Below are 25,374 nucleotides of genomic sequence, written 5' to 3' on the forward strand. Positions count from 1 at the left end.
CCAGGAGCATGTGTATGGCACACGTCAGCAGCCCAGGACCCTTGAACTCAACACACCCAACGTTAAATGTGACCTTCCCCTCCTCTCCCTCTAGCCACCTCTGCCCACGCACCCACACTGGCATCCCAAGATCTCTTGCTGGGACCACCACAGTAGCTTCTCCCCCACCCAATCTTGTCCTTGTTCCTTCCTGTCTTTACAGTGTAGCCAGGAACACCCCCATCTGAAATCCATAGCTGCCCATGTCACTCCCCTGTGTAAACCCTTTTGGGAGTTCTGTCTCCACTGTTCTCAGGGACAAGCCCAAAGGCCTTCCCCAGGAAGGCTTCTCCTGACCTCACCCCATCTCCATCAGCCCCTGCCTGACCATCTCTGTTCCAGGCATAGCTACCTGGGGCAATGCTACAGTTAGTTCACATGGCTCCTCTGCTTGGCATGCCTCTCCCACCAGATTCTCCCAAATTCTGCTCATCTTTCAAGGCTCAGTTCAGGCATCAGCCTCTGAAGGAAGGTGTCTCTGATAACCCAGATTGGACTAAGCACCCTTCCTGCCTGACCATGACTGGCATTGGGTGTTTATGAGTCTGTTTTCCTCCTTAAACTCCCTGGAGACCTTGTTTATCTCATCCATCCATCCATCTGTCCGTTCATCTAGCCAGTCAGCCATCTGACCATCCATTCATACATCTATCCAACCATCCATCCATCCAACCATCATCCATTCAACCATCCATCTATCTATCCATCCATCCAACCATCCATCCATCCAACCATCCATCTATCCATCCATCTAACAAAAATGCCTCAAGAGCCTATGTTCAGCCAGGCACTAGGACTACAACAGTTAACAAGACAAAATAGGTTGCTGCCCTCAGGCAGCTGACAGTCCAGCAATGTAAACAATATGTGACAACCACCCCGCCCCCCGCCATCACCACACACACACAGCAGCTGCACAGTGTAAGCTGTAGAGCCAGGCCCACTGGGGTTCAAATCTCGACTCCACCAATGGTTAGCTGTGAAACCTGGGACAAATTGCTTCATTTCTCAGTATCTCAAGAATTAGAGCAGTCTGCCTAACTCATAGGGTTGTTGGGAGGATTAAAAGAGCTAATACAGATGTAGATCAATGGAAAGTAACTATAACCCTGCCTGGCATATAACAAAAGCTTCCTGAGAGTTGCTCTCCTTGCTGATGGGCCAACAGGGGAACTTATGACAGGGCCCCACCCTAGATGTAGGGCCAGGTGATGCATTTGTGCCCCTATGCCTGGCATAGAGGTTCACTGGGCCACTCTGGTTAGCCCTGCAAAGACGGTTCAGCATCAAAGACTGAGAGCTGGAAGTCCTGTGTGTAATCTCTGACCCAACTTGCCCACTTTTGCAGAAGAAAGTGAACTGGTGGGAAGGAAGCACCAGCTCCCAGATCTCCTGACTTCCCAGCCTCCTGTCCTGTTCCAAGAAGACTCTGGTTACCCGAGACAGCACAGCTGCCCTGCATCCTCCACGGGTTCTCATTACCCACAGCAGAAAGGCTGTGGCCACCTCTTTTATCCCCTTGCTTCCCCTCACGCCTCTCGTCCAAGACTGTTTTCTTTTCCTGTCTTGTGACCCATGGTTCTCTCATTTCCAAGGAGAAATCTGGCCCTTCCAAAAAAAAAAAAAAAAAACCCACCAAGCATTGCGGTCTTCTTCATGGAGCTACTCAAACAAATCACAAGCAGGTGCAATCCCCGAGCCCCCCAGTTCCGCTCCTGCTCCCACTAGCTAGGGGAAGGCTTCTCCTCTGTTACCAGAAAGTTTCATTTTGCCTGCTCTGGGAGTCAGTCTTTTTTGGATGCTCCAAGTTTCAGAACGCACATCCCTTAGGGACCTGGGTGTAGAATGAAGCCAAATAACAGCTCTCATTTGAAAGCCAGATCCCGTATTTCCAGCCAGACACATACTCTTCCCCACCGGGCCAGCTTGCCCTGGTTCCCAGCAGCGGCCTTTGAATGGCATGCCATTCTCTGGCATCGCTGACTTGATGACAAGCGGCAATCCAGCAGATGTTTTTAGAGGCCATGGGATTTACAGCAGTGTTCTGTTAGGAAACTTTCGCTTTCACACCTCAACTTGCCTGGAAGGTGGCAAGAGAATGAGACACAGAGAAAAAATAAATCCCGGAGTGCTGTGTAATGTTCTTTATTATCTTCCGTGGTCAGGCTGTACGATCAGTTTCAAGTACCTTGAGTTTTACCTACCTTTGTGCCTGTACTTCTGCTAGTTGTATTCACACAAGCATGTCTCAGGCTCACAGAGGCTCGTCACAAACCAGGGTATCCAATCCTGGGAGTGCAATATATTTAAATGTGCGGACTTTTATCTTAAAATCTCACAGTAATGGTTATACCACACAGATCTGCCTTGTTAATAACAGTCACAGACAGAGTACTAAAGACAAGGGTAGTAAATGACCTACCCACCTTACCATGGAGAATTCATTATATTACCCTTTATGGCAACAACCACTGACTCTGAAGATGTTTACCCTACATATGGAATTTTATGAGTCTTTCTCTATCTTTCTTGGAAATGCTACAGCAGACCCATTTTTTTCAACAACAAAAGGAAAAACCATTTTTCCAGAAGAGAAAAACCATCTGCCTTTCCAACAAAACCCCTTTTACCTTTTTATATGAAAGATCTCTGCTGCTGCTGCTGCTAAGTTGCTTCAGTCGTGTCCGACTCTGTGCGACCCCATAGACGGCAGCCCACCAGGCTTCCCTGTCCCTGGGATTCTCCAGGCAAGAACACTGGAGTGGGTTGCCATTTCCTTCTCCAATGCATGAAAGTGAAAGTGAAATCGCTCAGTCATGTCCGACTCTTTGAGACCCCATTGACTGCAGCCCACCAGGCTCCTCCGCCCATGGGATTTTCCAGGCAAGAGTACTGGAGTGGGTTGCCATTGCCTTTTCCATGAAAGATCTCTAGTTGACCTTTTTCTTGCCAAAGGAAACTTTAACCTAGCCTAAGAGGAATTTCTCTTTGTCTCTCTAACCAGTGCAGAACTCACCTTCAGAAGTTTATTCAATATGTGCCTTAACAATTTATTTGTAGCAGCCCAATTTAATGCATCTAATTAAATACAGGTGAGCAGACAGGCTCTGGAATCGGATCTGAATTAAACCCCCAATCTGTACCTTCTGTATTAGTAAAGGGGCCACATGTCCCCATTTATGGCTGTTATCCTAGCTTCATCATTAATTTAATAGCACCCCTCTCACTCTCAAGAGTGTTCATATTTCAGGACTTCCCTGGTGGTCCAGTGGCTAAGACTCTGTACTCCCAATGCAGGGGGCCCTGATTAGATAGATCCCTGGCCAGGGAACTAGATTCCACATGCTGCAACTAAGAGTTCGAATGCCTCAACTAAAGCTCCCTCCTGCCAAAACGAAGATCAAAGATCCTGAGTGCAACAACTAAGACCTAGTGCAGCCAAATAAGTAATTAAAAAAAAAAGACTGCTCAGGTTTGGATGATAAATTATATGATCACCTTATAGTTATGTGAGTCACTCAAGACGGGACATTTAACTTTCCCATACTTTGGTTTCACACTTGTTCAATGAAAACGAAAGATTCTAATTTACAAGGCTGTCATAAGCATGAAATTAGACAGTGTCCTCAAGGCTTGGTTCCCAGGAGGGCCCAGTATTCCTGCAAACACTAGTTACGTGCTCAAGAGGTCCACCTTCTGGAAAAGGCATTACTCTGTGAGATCTTCACCTTCAGATTGTCAGTTTGAAGACAGGACCTGCATTTTCCATTTTTCATTGTGACAAAATCTATACAATGGAACTGGCATCTGTGTCCAGCAGCCACACAATTAATTCTGCCATCTCTGACCAGCAGGTGAATCACTTATGGACATTTTAGTTCCTATTCTCTAGATCTTCAGGACTTCATTTAATCTCTCCACAAAAGTAGGATTAAGATCAAAATTACCCCCAAACCAAACCTCTGTGAAAAGTAAGCCAAGTGCTTGTGGCTCAAAACAGGAATGGGGAGGGATAAGAGATCCTTTTAACTGAATGAAAGCCGCATCCCTCAGCCAATGAGCTTGGTGAATTTCTTGCTTTCTCGAACCAACAAACACTGGCCTTACCAATCCAATGATAGGATAGTTTCTCAATAAAAGGATCCAACGTATCTCATTTTAAAAATTAAGTCAAATAGTACCCACAATCTTCCACTTGCATCTGTAATAGCATCATCAGTTCAGGAAGCATGTGTTGTTCCCTTTTTACAAAGAGAGAGAAAGAAAAATGCTATCACTTCACTGACAGCTTGTTAAAGACATCTATGTTCACATGAGCAGGAACAAGACCTTGTAATGGGGCTGATCTTACTTCAGGGTAGTGGTTTTGACTCAATGAGAAATATGATCAACACCTAAACCCAAAGAAGTAGTCCACTGCCCAAGAAATAGGTCATACAATTAATTGGCGGCCTAGGTGTTTTCCTAATTTATGGGGGAAGGACCATTTCCCAGCAAGTAGGGTTTGGGGTGAAGACTGACAATTTCATAAGGGGTGCCCTTTGTCCTGGGTGCTACCTTGCCATTCAGCGAGTCCGCCCTAGAGGGTGCTATGCCCCAGCTGTAACATGCCTTCGTGAAGACGCGACATTTGAAACTATTCGATTCCAGTCTTAAATCATAATATTTTCTGAAACACAAAATGAACAAATACAATTCCCATTATTATGTAATATGGTTGCTCAAGGTATTATTAGTATTGCATGCGTAAAGATCCCTCTTGTGCTCAACTTCTAAAGAAATAGAAAGGAAATTTTCAGCGTTTTCAGGCTCTAAATATAGAAGCTGCGCGACAAAAAAGATGTACATAGCAGCATAGCAGTAACTGCGTCTGGAGGACATCAAGGAGCAACAGCAGGCTATTCTGAGGTCAAGACAGTTTCTCCCCACAGAAGTTTCTAGTAACAGAAAAAGACTTACACCACTCCCAGAAATCCAGTTACAGCTGGGGCATGGCACCCTCTAGGGTGGACTTGCTGGGCAGCAAGGTAGCACTCAGGACAAAGGGCACCCCTTATGAAGCTGTCTACCTCCACTCCAAACCCTACTTGCTGGGAAATGGTCCTTTTCCCACAAATTAGGAAAACACCAAGGCAGCCAATAGAGTGATCTATTTCTTGAGCAATGGGCTACTTCTTAGAGTCCTGTGATTCTAAACTCTGAAGCACACAAAGAGGATAACAGAAGTTAGGCTCTACACAGGGAATTTTCCTGCAGGATGTCTATGGTTTTTCTCCACTTGAAAAGCTCAACCAGAAATCACACTTCTGTTCCAGATTCAGATGATTGATACATTTGGCTTTAAATGCATCTTGTACCTTGTACTGATCAATACAAGCCTTCCCTGAAGACTGTTCTGACAATCTTGCCTCCTCATGTCTGATAAGAGAATGAGCCAAGGGCAAACCAAGAACCGTTCTTTGACCAGGTCTAGGAAGAAAAAGCCAACTGGAGATAACTCCACGCCCCCTACACACCCATACCTGGCTGTCTTGGGGAAAGGCTGAGTCAGGAGGTAGTCAACTCCCCAGTGAAAGCAAGAGACACGGCACAGTGTGGGGTTGTAGTGTCTCAAGGACTCCCCAATTCTACTACACAATTTCTGTACCACCCAGACCTACACAGATTGATGAGGTGGTACACCTCCAAATGCTTGAAATGCATAAAATACATAGAATTAGAGAAAACTGTTAAAATTGGAACATAGTGACACATTTGCTTCTTTGTTAACACATAGAAGGCTATGGCACCTCACTCCAGTACTCTTGCCTGGAAAATCCCATGGACGGAGGAGCCTGGAAGGCTGCAGTCCATGGGGTCGCTGAGGGTCGGACATAACTGAGCGACTTCACTTTCACTTTTCAGTTTCATGCATTGGAGAAGGAAATGGCAACCCACTCCAGTGTTCTTGCCTGGAGAATCCCAGGGACGGGGGAGCCTGGTGGGCTGCCGTCTATGGGGTCGCACAGAGTTGGACACGACTGAAGCGACTTAGCAGCAGCAGCAGCAGCATGTAATAACCACTGTAATTTCTAAGTCATAATGAGCATGACATTTCAAGGTTATCTGTTAGATACCTAAAATGTGATACAGAAATATTGAATTTCTATTGGTGACAAAGTTGCAAACAATGCCAATATTACTGTGGATCATGACCAATATCCAGAAGTTAAGGGATTGCTCAATTTTGGTCAAAAGGGTGTGAAAATCAAGGTGTAATATTTTTCCATGTAAGCTCACAGATCCCCTTGAATCTCTTGCAAAGAGGTCTGTAGTAGTTCACATGAAAACTCTGGAGATAACCTCATTTCATCTCCTACTCTTCAGGCTCTTCCGGAATCACTGAGATCTACATTAGAACCTGAACCCAGCAGGAGCCTCAGCCGCCGATAAGGGAAGGGAGGGAAGGATCTACACCCAGGAGAGTCTCTTGGAAGGAGCAGGGTGGGGCCAACACCCCTATTCTTTTTTTCTCTGTAGGCTCTGTGTTAAGGGTTATTTAACAGGTTGTCGTAGGGCAGAAACCAATACAACACTCTGAAGTAATTACCTTCCAATTAAAAGTAAATTGTTTCAAATGTGGAGAAACAGTTATTCAATTCAGTTGACTCATAGGTAGAGGAGAATTTCTTTCCAGATCACTTGACCTAGTGCTGTGTTATAAACTTTGTAAGCCCCAAAGCTCAAGACTTACAGCAAACTTCCAACTCTTTACTTCCTGAAATCAATTCTTAGATAAACTTCCTGAACACATTTTCAAACATATGTATTTACTGCTTTAATAGTAAGATCAGATCAGATCAGATCAGTCGCTCAGTCATGTCCAACTCGGTGATGCCACCCAGCCATCTCATCCTCTGTTGTCCCCTTCTCCTCCTGCCCCCAATCCCTCCTGGCATCAGAGTCTTTTCCAATGAGTCAACTCTTCCCATGAGGTGGCCAAAGTACTGGAGTTTCAGCTTTAGCATCATGCCTTCCAAAGAACACCCAGGGCTGATCTCCTTTAGAATGGACGGGTTGGATCTCCTTGCAGTCCAAGGGACTCTCAAGAGTCTTCTCCAATACCACAGTTCAAAAGCATCAATTCTTCGGGGCTCAGCTTTCTTCACAGTCCAACTCTCGCATCCATACATGACCACTGGAAAAACCATAGCCTTGACTAGATGGACCTTTGTTGGCAAAGTAACATCTCTGCTTTTCAATATGCTATCTAGGTTGGTCGTAACTTTCCTTCCAAGGAGTAAGCATCTTTTAACTTCATGGCTGCAGTCATCATCTGCAGTGAATTTGGAGCCCCCAAAAATAAAGTCTGAAACTGTTTCCACTGTTTCCCCATCTATTTCCCATGAAGTGATGGGACCAGATGAAAATGAGACTAAAAGGAAAATAATTTATAACAAACTAAACCTGTATTTCAATATGCAATTAGTTGGAAAAACCAATCTAGAAGGCTTAAGAAGTTAGATGCTTGTGTCAAAAACCAGGTGAGCTACAAGTGTTGACTAACACAGGTGATGTGGTGATGCCACGTGATTTTCCTCATAGTAAATTTCCCAGTAAAACAAACCACAATCTTTCTTCACGGCCTGGAAAAGTCAACATTTATTTGAAACATGCAAAATACTCCTTATGTGTAAGCTAGGTCTCTAGGTTCAGGTAACAAATGGGTTTTGTATCCAAGATCACCTTGTAACCAAACTGGTCAACCAGACCTGGGCTGGAGTCTTAACCTAGGCAAAGGCCCCTTGTCTCAGCCTAGGTTCTTTTTTTTTTTTTTTTTAATCAGATTTGCACAGCCAATAATAAAGTCATTGCTGCTTCAATGGCCAAAAAATAGAGAAGGGGGAACCTAGTTCAGAAGTCAATTTAACCCAATTTGGCCAGAGACATCGAATATATAGGAAGGTGGAAGTAAAAGGATTTGGAAAGGGCGGGAGAAATATTCATGAGTTATCTGAGAACAGGGGTGTGGTTTAGGCTTGGAGCTGTGCCAACTTGCTCCTTGAAAGAAAAGCTGTAACCAACCTAGACAGCATATTAAAAAGCAGAGACATTACTTTGCCAACAAAGGTCCGTATAGTCAAAGCTATGGTTCTTCCAGTAGTCATGAATGGATGTGAAAGTTGAGAGTTGAAGAACCGATGCTTCTGAACTGTGGTGTTGGAGAAAACTCTTGAGAGTCCCTTGGACTGCAAGCAGATCAAACCAGTCAATCCTAAAGGAAATCAGTCAAATATTCATTGGAAGGACTGATGCTAAAGTTGAAGTTCCAATACTTTGGCCAACTGATGCAAAGAACTGACTCATTGGAAAAGACCTTGATGCTGGGAAAGACTGAAGGCAGGAGGAGAAGGGGACAGCAGAGGATGAGATGGTTGGATGGCATCACCGACTCAATGGGCATGAGTTTGAGCAAGTGTCGGGAGATGGTGATGGACAGGAAGGCCTGGTGTGCTGCAGTCCATGGGGTGGTAAAGAGTCGGATACGACTGAGAAACTGAGCAACAACAAATTTCTCAGTAAAAAAAAATAGATATATATTTTTTTTTTCCAAAGTCTTTTCAATTCCGTAAGTCCATGATTTGATGTCTCTAAATTTTATTATGCTCAAAAATAATACTAATTCAGAAATGTGACAGTAAGGACTAGGTGCCACAAAGGGGTTCTGAAAGAACCCAAGGTGACTGTTTTCCAACCTTTTCCTGCTAATGGACTCCATTATATCACAAAAAGAGGCACTGCTGGAGTCTAATGAATAAATAACTAGCACTTGAATAGAATTTGTGTCCATTTTAAAATCCCAGCTACTTTCCACAAGAAAGCCTCATTTAAATTAGAAAGAAGGGGAGCATGCTTATAATGAAACATTTTCAAAACCCTTTAAAAGTTTCCTATATAAGTCAATCAGGTATAACATTAAATATTAATAGCAAAAACTTAAGTGTTGAATCTAAGTGAATAAACCAGAGAGCTTGCGTGTGACACAGGAAAAGAGTTAGTTTTCACATCAACTGGATTTGTTTAGTGTAACTTCCAGATGCATTATGGGGAGAGCTAATGGCCCCTTAAACAGTGTGTCTTCTAAATGGAGGATCACAGGTCAGCCATGGGTTACGAAACCAATTCGGAACAGGGGGTCAGAAAACTTTGCCTTCAAGAACCGAAGTGTAATGATACCTTGGGCTCTGCAGGCCAGATAACCTCTGTTACAACTTCTTGACTCTGTCACTGCAGCTTGAAAGCAGCCATAAACAAATAGGACTGGCTGTGTTCCAACCAGACCTTATTTACAAAATGGGCTGCAGGCCACGGTGCTGACTCCTGACCAGCATTTTTTAAACAAATAAAAAATAGTAGAATATATCAGAGGCCATGAGGAGAGAGGGTAGGTACTGTCTCATGAAACTTTTCTTGCTGCAACACATTTCAAACTGTAGTGCTGAAGAAGATTCTTGAGAATCCCTTGGAACGCAAGGAGATGAAACCAATCAATCCTAAAGGAAATCAGTCCTGAATATTCATTGGAAGGACTGATGCTGAAGCTGAAGCTCCAGTACTTTGGCCATGTGATGTGAAGAGCCAACTAATTGTAAAAGACCCCAATGCTGGGCAAGACTGAAGGCAATAGAAGAAGGGGGTGGCAGAGGATGAGATGATTGGATGACATCACTGACTCAATGGACACCAGTTTGAGCAAACTCTGGGAGCTAGTGAAGGACAGGGAAGCCTGGTGTGCTCCAGTTCATGGGGTTGCAAAGAGTCGGACACTACCTAGCAACTGAACAACATACACATCTGTATATGTGAGCTTTTAGTAAATATGTATTTCTTACTGTAGGCTGAGGGTCAAAAGCCACCATATTAGAAACGATAAAAAGAATGAAAAGAAAAACACAAGTCTGCTTCTGACTGAAACTGGTAAGAGATTAAAGACTTTCATGTTCCCCCGTCCCCCCAAAAAAAGTAAAGAAAAAAGGGTAGAAATAATGGGCAAGTTCTTGAGTCTAACATATAATCTTAAAAATATTTTTTAAATGTATCAAAAATTTGAAAAAAGAATATGAATTAGTTACAAGTAGTCCAAAATGGTCTTCAAAAGGACATTAAAATCTCTTCTTATGCTCTGCAAACATCCGATATAAACTATATATCAGTTAGCAAGAGCTACATAACACACTTCCCCAGAACTCTGTGGCTTAAAATAATCATCAGTGCTTTCTGCAACTCGACACATCAGCTAGCTGGTTCTGATGACCTAGGACAGGTCTTGGCAAGATAAGCTCAGGAGACTTCGAGCATCTATCTGGTCGTTCACTTGGGAGCCAGCTAGTCCAGAAAGGCCTCACTGAAACAATGTGGCTCATTCCCCTGCATCTCTCAGTCCCTCCCTTAGACTAGCCCAGGCACGCTTTCCTGGGGGTGGCAGGGATCTGAGTGAGCACACCTAGCTGTGCAAAAGGCAATAGAAATGCGTAGGCTCTTAAACTCTGTTTATGTGGCATCAGCTAACATCCCAGGGGCCAAAGTAGTCATGAGGCCAGTAGTAGGGGAGCGGGATGGGGACTATAAGTTACAAGGCAAAGAGTGTGGACACAAGGAGGGAGGCCATTAATCTGGGCCATTAGAGCAATCACTCTGCCGCAGACATTATTACTGTTTGTCAGCACGTTGGCAGAAACAGAGAGATTTTACATTATTTTAGTTTTCCCATTATCATTTCTCATTCTGGTTTTCCATTATTACTCCTAAGGCAGGAAGGCAGAGTGAAAAGAACACAGGCTTTGGAATCAATGAGATCCACTTTCTCAGCCTGGCTCTGCCACTTTTGGCTACCTGACCCTGGGCAAGTCTCCTTTGCACCTCAGTTTCCTCATCACAGCAACTACTAACATAACATGAGCTGGAACACAGAAGATGTGTAGGTCAGTGTCTGGTTATCTCAGAACTTAAACCTTAGACACTGTGTGTTTGCGAATAGCTAAGTATATTCAAAAAGATGAGGAACAAGGAAATAGGCAAATTTCTTGGGAAGTAAAGTTTCTTAACAGAAAAGAACAGTTCCTTTACATAATAACTAAAAAGTCATTTCTTTACAAAGAGTTTTGGGGACTGTGGCAGGCAGGAATATGGCCCCAAGGATGTTCACATGCTAAACCCTGGAGCCTGTGAATATGCTACCTAACAGGAGAGGTATGATGAAGTTAAGGACCTTGAAATGAGATTATCCAGGATTATCTGGGTGGGCCCAATCTAATCATATAGATCCTTGCTGCTGCTGCTGCTGCTGCTGCTGCTGCTAAGTCGCTTCAGTCTGTCTGACTCTGTGCGACCCCATAGACGGCAGCCCACTAGGCTCCTCTGTCCCTGGGATTCTCCAGGAAAGAATACTGGAGTGGGTTGCCATTTCCTTCTCCAATGTATGAAAGTGAAAAGTGAAAGTGAAGTCGCTCAGTGGTGCCTGACTCTTAGTGACCCCACGGACTGCAGCCCACCAAGGCTCCTCCGTCCATGGGATTTTCCAGGCAAGAGTACTGGAGTGGGGCGCCATTGCAGTCAAGGAATCTTTCCAAGCTGTGGTCCCAGTCTGATGGCAGAGAGACAAGGAGTCAGCCCAACACTGCTGGTTTTGATGCTGGAGGAACGAGGCACGAGCCTGTGAATGTGAGTGGCTGCTAGAAGCTAAATGAGGCAAGGAAAAGGATTCTCCCCTACAGCTTCCAGGAGTGCACACCTTGGTTTTAACTGGTGAGACCCCTGTTGACCTCTGACCCACAGCATAATAAATCAATAGTTTATGTTGCTTTAAGCCATCAAGTCTGTGGTTATTTGTTACAGCAGTGACAGAAAGATGATGTAATCTTGTCATCTTCATAGAGAGGCTGACAGTGAGGAAATAGGAAAGTCCCTCAGAGCCCCTGAACCAGGAAAAAGAAACTATGGAATCCAGAAAGCACTAACCAGGCATGGCATAAAAAAGGAAAGCTGCATCTAATTCAGGGCAATTAAAGAAAAGGCAGTATGACAGAATAAGCAACTCATTATCAGGGAAAACACATTATTGCAGTCTACAAAGAAGTACAATAAAATCATTACTTATCCACACTATCTCCAAAGATCCCTGGTTATAACTGACAAGCATGTACTAGGAGAAAAAACATATTTTAAAAATCCTTGCACAGAAACTTTGTAAAGGTTTCATTTAACTGAGGGCTGTTTCAGAGATGCAGTTCCAACTCTGATCACATTCATTTCTGTTTGTAGATAATATGACAGTAAGGTAACAAGCCCTAGTGGTGTGTGGACATGAACACACACACACAGTCACAATTTATGAGACTTCATGAGCCCACAAATAATGCTCATAAAGAGGGAGAAAAATGTGTACACCCAAAGCCCACTGATGGATTTAAAAAACAGAACTCCAAGCCACAGCCAAAGAGGAACTCAAAATCAGGGACTTTTTGGAACTTCCCTGGCAGTCCAGTGATTAAGTCTTCCTGCTTCCATTGCAGGGAGCAAGAGTTCAATCCCCAGTTAAGGAACCAAGATCCTCATGTGGTGCTGGCATGCGAAAAAAAAAAAAAGGAACACACTTAAGAATACCCTTGATAGATTAAACAGTCTACAGCAGATGAGTATGCTGGGCTCAGCCAAGAAGCCAGACTAGTAGAATCCCACAGATGAAGGAGACACTAAAAGATGCCTCACGTAACAGATGAGAAACCAGTCACAGAGCAGTGAGGTGACCTGCCCGAGGACAGCCGGGCTAACTGCACAGAGACCTGCGCTGCCTGAGCAGCAGCTTACCTGTGCTGCCCAGCTGATCACATGACTCTGGGGTCACGCCCTCTGCGAGGCAATGGGGCTTCCAGTCATGCCTATAGAGCTTGGTTCCTTGCTTAGAAACCCTTGGAGCCAGATGCAATTTTTTAACCAACCTGGGGTGGGGGTGGGGGGATGGGTGGCAGCAGGAAACTCTCCCTTTCTGGCACTCCCATCAGAATAGGAAATAAGGAATGGTGGACATATAGAAGAAAGTTGATACTATTTGCCCAAGAAAATTACACTGGCCTGTACTTACCTAGCACAGTGAAAAAGTACCCACATGAAAGTGAAAGTGTTAGTCCCTCAGTCGTGTCTGACTCTTTGCGAGTCTGTGGACTGTAACCCACCAGGCTCCTCTGTCCATGGGATTTCGCAGGCAGGAATACTAGAGTGGTTTGCCGTTTGCTTTTCCAGGGGATCTTCCCAACCTGGGGATTGAACTTGGGTCTCCTGCACTGCAGGCAGATTCTTTAACCATCTGAGTCACCAGGGAGGCCCAACATAATGTTGCCTTTAAATCTAGCAAGCACAGCAGTTAGACATGATAGAAGGGGAGGAGGGAGAAACTGACCATTCTTAGCCACTGGAGCTGAGAATTCTGTTAAGGAAGGTAGGTCATTCTGATGGACAGAGGGGCTGGAAGCTAGGCTTGCAAAGATCTCAATTAAGACCGAGGATTCCTCAGTCCATGGGGTTGCAAAAGAGTTGGACACGACTGAGAGACTACGCAACAACAACTCCTCATATGATGAACATTACTGGGGAGGGAGAGAGAGAAAAGCGCCCCTTCCCCTCCAAGTCCCCGCTGAGGACTGTCTCTAATCTTGGTGGCTCTGAAAAATTCTAGGAGATGGGGTGAGAGAAGTATAGCAAACACAAGTACTAAGGGAAAAAAAGAAGGAAAACAGAAAGATTGTACTTAGCAAGAGGTATAGAAAATGCTTTCCTAAACAAGATGCGTAAAAGAAAGAACTAGTCATTGAGAACATTTCTCATTGGAATGTGCTTAGTTGCTCAGTCGTTTCCAACTCTTTGCAACCCCATGGACTGTAGCCCTCCAGGCTCCTCTGTCCATGAGGATTCTCCAGGCAAGAATACTGGAGCATGTAGCCTATCCCTTCTTCAGGGGATCTTCCCAACCCAGGAGTTGAACCAGGGTCTCCTGCACTGCAGACGGATTCTTTACCAGCTGAGCTACCAGGGAAACTCATTAGAATAAATACTAGTAAATGAAAAAATAAAAGTTGAAAATAACAGATGGCCAAAGGAAAAAAGAAAAGCAGCTTCAAGGAGATTGTCATCAAAGTCTCTATTCTTTCAACATAGTTATTTCACAGGGAAGCAATAATGAAGGTACGTAAACAGACTCTGGACCAGCTTGTGGCAGTATCAACACTTAGCCACTTTCTTGAGGGTGCTGTGCTGGGTCTTGAGGGTGCTGTGCCAGGGAACCAGAGAACTCCAGGAGTCTGGTCATCTTCTGCTCTTTGAGTCTCAACTTCCCAAGAGGGGAAAAATAGCTTCACTAGGGGAAGCAGGTTATTTTTAGGCTGAGAAGGACCACAACCTTTTATTTCTAAACATACAAAAACACATATCCCAAAAGACAGTGAGGGTAGAGGGCTAGTTCTTCTTAGGTAAACAGTTCAATTGTCTACTAAAGAGTGTGTCAGCAAAAGCAAAAACAACTTGAGCTTCTCCTCGATCTCTTTTTGTTCAATACTGCTATTTTATTTCTTTATTCTACACCTCCTTTGCCACATGTGTAGGATTATATGCCGGAGAAAGCAATGGCAACCCACTCCAGTACTCTTGCCTGTTAAATCCCATGGGCAGAGGAGCCTGGTAGGCTGCAGTCCATGGGTTCGCTAAGAGTTGGATACGACTGAGTGACTTCACTTTCACATCTCACTTTCATGCATTGGAGAAGAAAATGGCAACCCACTCTAGTACTCTTGCCTGGAGAATCCCAGGGACCGGGCAGCCTGGTGGGCTGCTGTCTGTGGGGTCGCACAGAGTCGGACACGACTGAAGCCGACTTAGCAGCAGCAGCAGCAAGATTATACGCAATGTGAGGACTGAAGGGAACGCTGGAGCTTGTTCAATCCCCACTTAGTCTCTAAGGTAAAAACTAAAGCCCAAAGTGGTCGCATGGGCTGAATGAATGTGTTCTTCATTTGCATATTTATTTTAACTGAATTTAACTCTTCTGTGTGGGCCCTGCCCAGGCCTAGACTTTAAACTCCATGAACAGCTGCTGCTACTGCTGCTGCTAAGTCGCTTCAGTCGTGTCCGACTCTGTGCAACCCCATAGACGGCAGCCCACCAGGCTCCCCCGTCCCTGGGATTCTCCAGGCAAGAACACTGGAGTGGGTTGCCATTTCCTTCTCCAATGCATGAAAGTGAAAAGTGAAAGTGAAGTCGCTCAGTCGTGTCCGACCCTCAGCGACCCCATGGACTGCAGCTCACCAGGCTCCTCCATCCATGAGATTTTCCAGGCAAGAGTACTGGAGTGGGGTGCCATTGCCTTCTCTGCCATGAACAGCTAGGGACTATTTATTAACCACAAAAGTTCAGAATCAAGAACAGGTGTGAACAATGACGTGCCTAATGTGAGGCCAGTCAAATATAAGGAATAAAATGAAGAGAAATAGCACTCGATGGTATACTTGATGGAAAAATTCCACGAAATATGAAAATCTCTGTGGTCAAAGAAATATTTCGTGAGACTTCAGCTCTATCTAGGATCCCAGAGACACTGGGGAAACATCCTTACAGGCCTTTCATTGGAAATGTTGGGGCATAGCTCTGACTCATCTGCCAGATTACCTCTGGCCCACCCAATACCCCGAAAGGGTGGAAATCAACACCAAGCAGGGGACTTCCCTGGTGGTCCAGTGGTTAAGAATCCGCCTTCCAATGCAGGGGACGAGTGTTCGATCCCTGGTCCAGATACTAAGATCCCACATGCCACAGGGCAACTAGAGAAACCCACATGACACAAAGACCCAGCACAGCCAAAAAAAAAAAACAACAACAAAAAACCACAGCCAGGAGCCCTAAGACACAGAGACAGAGAATGAATATTTAAGAATAAAATGTAAAAGCCTTCCCAGACTATATCCCTAAGAAGTGAAACTTAAAAGATGACATAAGCAAGGGAACACCTCATATAAAGGCACATAAGTTGCTCAGATTCTTCTATTTGGGTATGCACAAAAGACAGGGCCACACACACCTGCTCCCCACCAGACTGCAGGGTGAGACTGGATTGTGAGCACACAGGGCGCTGGGAGTGGGAGGGACAGATGTCAAATAACCATCACATTCTCTTCCTGCGTCATGACTATAAACAAAGCAGGTACACGTCTACTATCAGTTGTTACCACTGTTCCTAAGAGACCAAGGTCCGGCTTTGCCACTGTCATCAAGCAGGGAGACTTCAAGCAGGTCCTTCTGCTCCTCTGCACCTCCAGGACTGCAGCTAGAAAGAGAAGGGGTCCCGGGGGATCTCCTTGAGGTCCCTTCCAACCCAAGTGACTAAGACTCTTCTTGGCCTTGTTGGAAAGAAGGAGCTGGCCAGTACAGGGTGAGCTTGCTAGCCTAAAACTAAACTAATGTGGACCCTGGACCTAGACCACCCAGGTTCAAATCCTCAGCCAGCTGCTTGCATGACCTTGGCCAGCTTTCATAACCTCCCAAATACCTCAGTCTTCCTACTGTATAAACTGGGAATAACAATAGTCTCCATCTCAATGTTGTAGCCAGGAGCAAACAAGATACAAATGAAGCCTTTGCAATCACGTCGGGTATAGAAGATACATTTTTCATCTCCATCTCTCCAAGTTTCTCGCCCACCTGTTCTGGACATTTTTCCACCCAGATATACAATCACTGCAGATGGTGACTGCAGCCATGAAATTAAAAGACGCTTACCTCTTGGAAGAAAAGTTATGACCAACCTAGACAGCATATTAAAAAGCAGAGACATTACTTTGCCAACAAAGGTCCGCCTAGTCAAAGCTATGGTTTTTCCAGTAGTCATGTATGGATGTAAGAGTTGGACTATTAAAGAAAGCGGAGCGCCAAGGAATTGATGCTTTTGAACTGTGGTATTGGAGAAGACTCTTGAGAGTCCCTTGGAATGCAAGGAGATCCAACCAGTCCATCCTAAAGGAAATCAGTTCTAAATATTCATTGGAAGAACTGATGCTGAAGCTGAAATTCCAATACTTGGCCACTTGATCTGAAGAACTGACTCATTTGAAAAGACCCTGATGCTGGGAACGACTGAAGGCAGGAGGAGAAGACAGAGGATGAAATGGTTGGATGGCATCACCAACTCAATGGACATGAGTTTGAGTAAACTCCGGGGGCTGGCGATGGACAGGGAGGCCTGGCATGCTGCAGTCCATGGGGTCGCAAATAGTCAGATATGACTGAGCGACTCAACTGAAGTATACAATCTTTGCTGATCACCAAAAGAACACACTCTCATGGGTGGACAGAGACATGAAAGAGATCCAAAACTATTATACTGGAAGACTGTTCCATGTGGGATATTATTTTTTTTAAAAAAAGAAAAAGCATCTTATCAGCACACTAGGACGTAGCGCGCTGGGCTGAGAATGCAGCACTAGTGAGCGGAGCTTGAGCAGGACTGGGTGGGCGGGGCTTAGGCCAGGTCAGTGGGCGGGGCTTAGGCAGGAGTCGAGGACAGTACACCTTACTTCAAGGACCAGCACCTACCCGCAACCCCTAGAGATGCAAAATCAGTTAGGCTGTTATTCTTCTACAGATAACCTTGAAGTGATGACATTTTTAAACAAACTAAATCAATTGCAAACAGCAGTACTTAACTCTTGCAGATAAGGAAGTATTTGTGTACATCTGGCTGCTGAGTTCATAGGCGACAAGGTGGGATCAATATTCCTTAGCCATCCTAGGCTGCTGCCCCAGCTGGGGCCAAGGTCCAGCAAGCATTAACACAGGCATGGCAGTGGGGTGGGGGGAGTGCCCGTTTAAAGGGAGAACTGCCCCCACAAGCCCAGCCACAACAGCTTAACCCCCCTGCCTGTCCAGATTTTTGAGGCTGGACAAAGGCCCTGACAGAAAGGCCCCTGTCCAGTTTCCAGAAGGCTAGGTGCTCAAACAAGAGAACTGTGGGATTTTGAAGAAAAAAAGATTCCTATGACCTTTCTCATGCACACGTACAGCTTTCCAGATATGACAAAGTCAGGGAAGGATAGACTTAACTATGGTAATGAAAAAAAAGAAAAAAATGAGGAAATGGCAACCCACTCCAGTGTTCTTGCCTAGGAAATCCCATGGATAGAGGAACATGGTGGGTTACAATCCATGGGGTTGCAGAGTCCAACATGACTGAGAGCACACACAAACAAAGAAAGTGGGCAAACACAGATCAAGTCCCAACTCTTCTAGCTGAGAACACTGTTACAGGACTAAGGCTCCTGGGACCCATCTTGGCAACTTTCCAAGGGCTATTAGTTTGCCTTAACACAGGGAAAGAGAAAGTCAAATGCATTAAAAGTGAGAAGATAATTTTGAAGGAGGACGTCTTCATACCCAGCACCAGCACCCACCAAACCTGGCTCAAAGTGGCTGCCTGATAAACACTCAGTGAAAACCCTCAGCTGGCACTGAGGTTACAGCTATGCTCAGACTTTTCGTGTTGACTGTTTAGGGGCATGGCTTAGACTGGCAGCTTTAAGAAGATGGGATTGGGGAGAACTTAACTCAATTTCAAACAGAAATCTTAAAGTTTAGGCATCTATTCAATATTGTGGAATAAACCATAATAGAAAAGAATGTATATATGTGTATGACTGAGTCATTTTGCTATACAGCAGAAATTGATATAACATTGTAAATCAACCATACTCTGATTTAAAGAAAAAAAAATTTTTTTAAGTTTAACCATCTTCCAGCCATTAAGAGTGACTCTATACTTCAAAGCAATTATGAACTTTAAAGGCAGCCTAGTAAAACGTGCCCTGGCGAGTACCAAATTTATTTCTCACATAAGACTCTTAACTGTCACCCACCTGGCACTCTCTCCCAAATATAAAGGTATTACCTCTCTCTTTCTTAAAGTACCTAGATTCTGAAACACACACATCTTCCTTCAGTCAAAACTATCTGTTAACAGTTCACCTGACACCAAAACCCTTCCCCTAAATTTGACATCCCCTCTAACAAACCCCCAGAGATCATGCCCCCCACAGCATCAACTTTTCCAAGACCTCCTGTGGTAACATCAGTGCAGAACACCACCCTCAACAGCCACTCCACCCTCCTACAGCTAGGAGGCCAAGACACACGAGGAGGAGAAAAGAATGAATCCTCTCGGCTCTTTAGGCCTCTAGGGAAGGAGCAGAGCAACTACCTGCCGGGAGGACCAGAGTGCAAAAGGACAAGAACTTCCCAAACAAGGTCTTATTGATGAATGCTCCTGGCAAGTTTCCAGATAGCTCTGCAGGGGACAGTGGTCACCATCTGTCCCCTGCCAAAATCAACCTGAGAGTGACTCTGCAATGACTTAGAGCATTAAGTCTCTGCAATGATTTAAAGCCACAGGAGTATTAAGAGGCTCACTTCACAGCACAGGAATCAAAGGCATTCCCTGGGCTAGGATCACTGGGGATTCTGGCGCTGCAATGCTTTTGGAGGCCAACTGGGCAAAGGCTGGTTGGTGATGTTTAAACTGAGAAAACTGAACAGGAAGGGAGCAAATTTGAATTCCTGTGTTTCCTAAGGTCCCTTCCAGCCCCAAGCTGCTACCAGAGAACACTGCATATGCACATACATGTATACATGCTTCTTTATAAAAATGCATGTATGGATGTGTGAATATATATATATATATGAGTACTATATTCACAATTCCAAACACAAAGCACTTGAGATGTGCACAGCTGAGGCAATTCAGAGACACTTGAGCTGCTGGAACACAGATGCCACTAGCAGATCTGAGCAGAGCCACCCAGCCCGCCTGCCTGTCACTGCAGGCACCTTCAAACCAACCTTCAGCCGCTTGTGTAGGCTCGAACCCTGCAAAGTCCCAAACTGGTACAGTAGACTCCTTTCCCAGTGACTCCAGTCACAAGTATCCCAGACTCGAGAAGGTGGGCTGGAACCAAGGAGCGGATGAAAAAAAGTAAAGACCAAACCTCTATCCAGAAACCCAGGTCTGCCAGTCAGGGGTCCGGCAGAGCAGGGTCCTTCTTCTTTTTCCCCCCACCGTCCCTAAAAGAGGCAAAAGGTCACCCTCTTCTGTCAATGCATCACCTCTTCTCAGGGTCTCTCTACTTCAAGTTGACTACATGGATTTCGAGTTAATAACTGAAGAAACTAAAAAGTCTAGAAAGCGGAGCTTTGCTCTAATCCTAACAGAGCTAACCAAATTTGAGGGTTTCCTATCTCAGCCCTGAACAATAAGAGCGAAAAGAATCTGTGCTGTGTGTGGGGGGGAAGGGGTGGGGGGGCGGGGTAGGCGGGAGGAATAAAAGTTCATTTATTAAGAAACACCTGTTATGGTTTACCCGTCCGTGAAAAACATTTTGGTGATTTTCTCCAATCAAAATCGAAGAACTTCTAATCCGAGTTAAGGATCAGGATGTAGGTAGCTAAACTGGGGGACGGGGTGGAGGAGGTAGGTGGGGGGCGGTGGGTGTGTCTCTCGTAATAAAAACCCACGGAGTCGCTCAGGTCCTGGCAATGAACGGAGGCGGGGCGCACCGGCTTCTCACCCGCCCCTCTTTAGAATGAGATTCCACCTCTAACACTCGGATCCGAGTTGTTTACAGGTGCAATACTGTCATTCCCTGGGGAACCCCGCACAAACCTCCGCCTTCCCCTCCCCAACTTCACCGCCCCCAAAGTGCCCAGCCTTTCCTAACTGGGCCGTCAGGGCCGGGTGCAGACTGAGGTGTCCGCCCTGGGCCGGGCCTGGCAGTCAGCTACAGGAGTACCGGGCCCCAGACCTCGACTCGAGCATCTCTGAAAACCCTCTGCATCGCCAGGTTACCTCAGCCCGCAAGCGCCAGGCACCCTGTCTGCGCTCCAAACGCCGCCGGACAATGCAAGCGCCACCTCTTTTCTCTTCCGCGCGGCAGCTACGAAACCACGGCTTTGTGTGTGACAGCAAGTGTGTGCGCGCGAACGTCCCCGGGCTCACACACCCCCTTCCATCCAGTCTGCTCACCGCGCCTGGTCCGCGCGCGCGGCGAGCGCATCCCGAGCGGGTCCTTACATCAGGCGGCCTCACCGCCATGCCTCTGGCCACCCGGCCTCGGACCTGGCCTCGGGAAGCTGGGGGCGACATTCACGCCCCCGTTCTCAGCCGCAGGGGCGACCGATGGGAGCAACGCCGGGAGCCGGGCAAAGACGAGGAGGCGAAAGGACCACTGGCGCGCGCCGCGCCCCCAAGTTTGGCAGCCGAGGGCCGGGAGGGGGCCGGGAGGGGGCCTGGGCGGCTCGCGACTAGGCAGGAAGTTCCCAAGGCCGCACTGAGCATGCTCTCGGGGATTGTGTGAGCGGGTGTGGGCTCTGCGCTCCCCGCAGCCTCTCCGGCCAGGCAGCCTCCTGAGCGCGCGGGCGGGATCCGCGGCCCGCGAAGGTCCCTAAAGGGTGGGGGGCACCCCCAGGCTTCCCTGGTCCCCTGAACCAGAGCACCCGCCCCCCACATCTCTCTTTCCCAGGGGCCAGGAGCCAGCCTTCCTTCTTTTACTCCCCAGCGGCCGGTGGCTGAGCCCGCCCTGCGCTCCCAGATCCCGGGGACCCCAGCCCGGCCCACACCCTCAGCGTGACCCCACCAAGCTCCTCCGGGGTCCGAGCGCCCATCTACCATCCATGGCTGCTTGCCTCCAGTCCGCGCAACTAAAGCCTTCTCCGGACAGTCCCTTGAAAAGCCCACAACCCCCACTTCCCAAGGGCCATGGAGCCCTGCAGTCTCCCCTGGGAAGCGGTTGCCCCGTGCAGGTGGGCGCCTCAAGGCGTATCCCCGGCCGCACTCCCGGGTCTCTCAACCCGGCCAGGGCACCCAGGCAGGCGGCCGGGTAGCGGAGGGCGGAAGACCCCAGACGCGCAACCCACGGTGCAGACTCTTCCCCCACCCCCGCGCCCAGCTCCCCGCGCCCTCAGCGGTCCCTTCTACGTTCATCTCCCCGCGGAGATGGAGAGCTTCGACGCGATCGCCCCGACCCACTGGCTCTCACCTCCTTGTTTGAGCAGTAGCAGCAGCCGGGAGTGCCTGCCAGCCCCTGTCTCCAGGGGAGCCCAAGGCGCGGCGGGGCACGGGGTCGCGGCGCCCCGAGCCTGCGGCGCGGCTACCTGGGCTGGATCGCGCCCGGGGCCGCCGCGGCAGCCGCGGGAGCCGCAGGGCCGCCGCTGAGCGGGCCGCGGCAGGGACAGTCTGCAAACTCTCAGCCCTGGCGGGGCCGCGCACGGCGCGTCCACAGTCGGCCTGGACACTGCAGAGACGTTCCTCCAGGGCTCAGCCGACCAGGGCGGGGGGTCTGTCTGCAATTTCTTCCTTCCCTCCCTTACGGACCCCTCCAACTTCCCTCTAGCTTCTGAGCTCGCAGCTCTCTAAGGCAGGGATTCCGGCCAGGGACGTTCGGCAAACTCCCCGCCCTCCCCGCGGAGCGCTCAGCCAATTCGGAACGCCCCAGCCTCTCAGGGGCCGTCTGCAAACTCCCAACCCTGTCGGAGAGGACTTCTACCAACCCCTCAGTTCCGCAGCCCAAAGGGAAAAGGGAGCAAGGGAGACACTTTGCGGCCACAAATAATAATCTAGCAAGGTCAGGGGCAAGTATGCACATACTGATGTGACAGTGCATCCTCCAGAGAGGTGCAGTCCAGGCCACTCAGCACCAGGGACCTTCCTCCAGCAGTGAAACCCAGTGGGGGAAGATTAGGGACTCAACCATCTATAGGTACAGGCTGCTTAAACCAATGCCTTGAGACTCAATTTCCAACTTTGGGGAACGGGTTACATGAAGCAGTATAAATTTCAGCCTGGTTTTTGTGACCTTGAGCAGGCCACTTAACCATCTGAATTCAATTTCTTTATCTACGAACATAATAAATGGCGTTTCTTGAGGTTATTTTGAAGATGAAATAAAATATACCTAAAGTGCTTAGCAATACGTGGCACATAGTAGGTGTTCAATAAATAAATTCCATTTCTCTTACTCCTTCCCGCTCCCACCCCCAGGTTTTATGAACACCCTGAACCGCCTAGCCGAATGTTGCACTGTTATAAATTCAAAAAGAAATAAAGCAACCCATGCCCTGAAGGCACCACAGAGAACATTGACTGACATGACATATTAAATCCAACCAAGCCCCAGGAGAGAGAACATTGTACATTTACATCTCTAAGTATTATAGATCCTTGTTAAGCAGTATCTGGAATGGAAGGAGAGTGGCCTGGTGAATTACCTAGGGGTGGAAATGACAATGTTAATAACCCCATCGTGTTCCAAGCCCTTGTCACTGCATCAAGTTACTGTATGAGGGTTTATGTTCAACTTTCCCTTACCCTCCCTGCAGAATTTCTCCACCCCCATTTTACTGTTCCCCTAGGGTATTCTTTCTTCAACTTAGATCACCCTACTCTGATGCTCACCCTCTTCAGCAAAGGCATTTAAAAACTAAAGATAATGGAGTTCTTAGACCCTAGAAATTACTTAGTCCAAGAGCCTCACATTGTAAGTAAGCTGTCGTGGCCACCTAGCTGGTTAGGGAGGTCTCCTGTCTCCAGAATCTTAGTATCCATAGAACACACCCTGTAGCCAGCCTCTCTTGCACTGAGCTACTCTAGGCTCTAGGCACATTAGATCGATCAGGCATACTTTTAATTCAAGCTGAAGGAAATGACTCTAACACTTCCTGACCAGATGAGCCCCAAATTATCAGCCACTTAGATCCTCAGCTGTCAGGAACTGTCTGGATAATGACCAAAAACCACAAGGAAATCTGTATGGGCAGGATGATTCCTCTTAATGAGACCTTTTGGTAAAATCCCAGGAATGTTGGGAGTCACGTTTTTCTCTCAGTCCCTTGAAAGAAAAACATCTCTCCCTCTCTGGACACTGGGAGGGAAATAGAAGAATGGTGACATCTGGTGGTCAGGACTTTCTGTGCTTTGGATATGGGTGGTACAGATTCTGATCCTAATAAATTCACTTTGAAGCAAGTTCCTGCGGGTGCTTAATAATTGTACCACCTGGTTGCCTAGTGATTTCTGAAAGACATCAATTATTTGAACTCTGAGGACCCACTGCTATAAAGGATATGACAGATGATTATTATTTCAGGATATTTTTTATACAAAACAGTGTTCTTGCCTGGAGAATCCCAGGGACAGGGGAGCCTGTTGGGCTGCCATTTATGGGGTCACACAGAGTCAGACACAACTGAAGCGACTTAGCAGCATGTGTATATAGAGAAATAAAGTATATTTAGGTGTAATATTCATATGTATATATATCATATGTATTTATATAATATATATTTGTATTACATATATTCTATTTGTATGAATAATATACTTCAATGCTTTTGAGGGAAATTATATTATCTCAGTTGTTTTCTTTATAGAGTTAAGGTTGTAACTTATAATAATAATTGCTAAATAACACTGCTTATAGATGTAAAGATGCTTACTAGGATGGAGTTGTATGTTTCATCATGTTCTCTCAAGAGAGAATTGATTACAAGTTTAGAGAGGAAGAAAATAAGACAGTGGTGTTTCAATAGTGAAAGCCCTGGCAGCTGATGGTCAAGCCCAGGCTTACATGACAAACAGTGATTCTTTTTCTGCATTTCACCACTTGAGAACAATGGTGTTAGGTTCAAAGAAGAAAATGTTTGAAATTAATTCACAACAATGCAACAGTGTCTGTTGGTGTTACTAAATGTTCTCCATTTCTTTCCATGTTTGTTCCAGGTACCATCCTTTAGATAATTGCTCAATTATAAACTTAGAAAACACAACTCTGTCCATACAATCAAGTCCATTGTTTCTCAGAATTGCTCATTAAATTCTATGTGAATTAGGTTAAGCTTTTTAACAATTTATAGAGTAGATTTTATTGTAGCCATTTTATAGAAAAAGAAGCCAAGACTGAAAAGTTAGCTAATATACTCACCAGAAGGCACTCCTGAGTAGTCAGTTAGGATTAAATGGAAAATTTTCCTGACCCTGGAGCCCTGAATCTTTCTACTATGTTGTGTTGCCCACCCTCAGGAAGAAATGAAGATCAGAAACCACTCTGAAGGGCACACTGAAAACTAAAGGGTATACTTAAGGTACTACAGATAAACCACCTTTCCTGACCTATTCAAATTGAAAATTAACAAAATAACAACTGTACATGTAAACCTTATAAAGCTGAGACTCATATGATTCTGTCTTTGGAGCAGCTCTCCGAAGTAAAGGAATTT

General features: G+C 46.3%; 1 protein-coding gene across 4 annotated transcripts in view; it reads right to left on the bottom strand.

The window, feature by feature from the left end:
* Positions 1 to 22,512, bottom strand: part of MGAT5 (alpha-1,6-mannosylglycoprotein 6-beta-N-acetylglucosaminyltransferase) — a 398,003-nt gene extending 375,491 nt beyond the window's left edge. For all 4 annotated transcript variants that reach the window (XM_055572802.1, XM_055572785.1, XM_055572804.1 and 1 more), the window contains exon 1: positions 22,140 to 22,512. The gene's annotated coding sequence lies outside the window, so the exon portion shown is untranslated. The remainder of the gene's footprint in view (positions 1 to 22,139) is intronic.
* Positions 22,513 to 25,374: the final 2,862 nt, after the last annotated feature.

The sequence above is a fragment of the Bubalus kerabau genome, chromosome 3, assembly GCF_029407905.1.
Source record: "Bubalus kerabau isolate K-KA32 ecotype Philippines breed swamp buffalo chromosome 3, PCC_UOA_SB_1v2, whole genome shotgun sequence".
Classification (NCBI taxonomy): Eukaryota; Metazoa; Chordata; class Mammalia; order Artiodactyla; family Bovidae; genus Bubalus; species Bubalus kerabau.